At 42.9% G+C, this 464-nt stretch overlaps 1 pseudogene; it reads right to left on the minus strand.

Moving 5' to 3' along the window:
- Positions 1-263: 263 nt before the first annotated feature.
- On the minus strand, positions 264-380 carry LOC132042902 (5S ribosomal RNA; annotated as a pseudogene).
- Positions 381-464: the final 84 nt, after the last annotated feature.

A 464-nucleotide genomic window follows, 5' to 3' on the forward strand; every position in this document is an offset into this window, starting at 1 on the left:
CGCCGATTATCGGGGCACGCAAACTGATAGACCACACATAGAATATCATATATACCTCTTCTAACACCTTACTTACAAAATATCCCCAATACCATTTTAAACTTGTCCTAGTTCTGTAGATGTAATACGTCTTCTCTCTCTTTGCCAAGTCGGTCCGCCTTATCTCTCATAATCATCTGGGGTTTCCAATAATGAGTTTCACACGCTTCTAATTTCTCTCAAGCTATTCTAGTCCCTCATCCTTCTCTTATGTCCAAATTTGTAGGACTCTTAGTACACTTCCCAGGGGGTCACCCATCCTAGTATTACTCTCACCCCAGCACACTTAACTTTGGAGTCCTGATGGGATCCGGTGCGTTAGTGCTGGTACGATCGCATCCACTCTGCTACGTGACCTTTATCGCATGACCTAGAACAAGTTGAAGTTCTAACGGATCCCAATAAAATTTCGTAATGTATCTCCT

This window comes from Lycium ferocissimum, unplaced genomic scaffold (assembly GCF_029784015.1).
Source record: "Lycium ferocissimum isolate CSIRO_LF1 unplaced genomic scaffold, AGI_CSIRO_Lferr_CH_V1 ctg19138, whole genome shotgun sequence".
NCBI lineage: Eukaryota > Viridiplantae > Streptophyta > Magnoliopsida > Solanales > Solanaceae > Lycium > Lycium ferocissimum.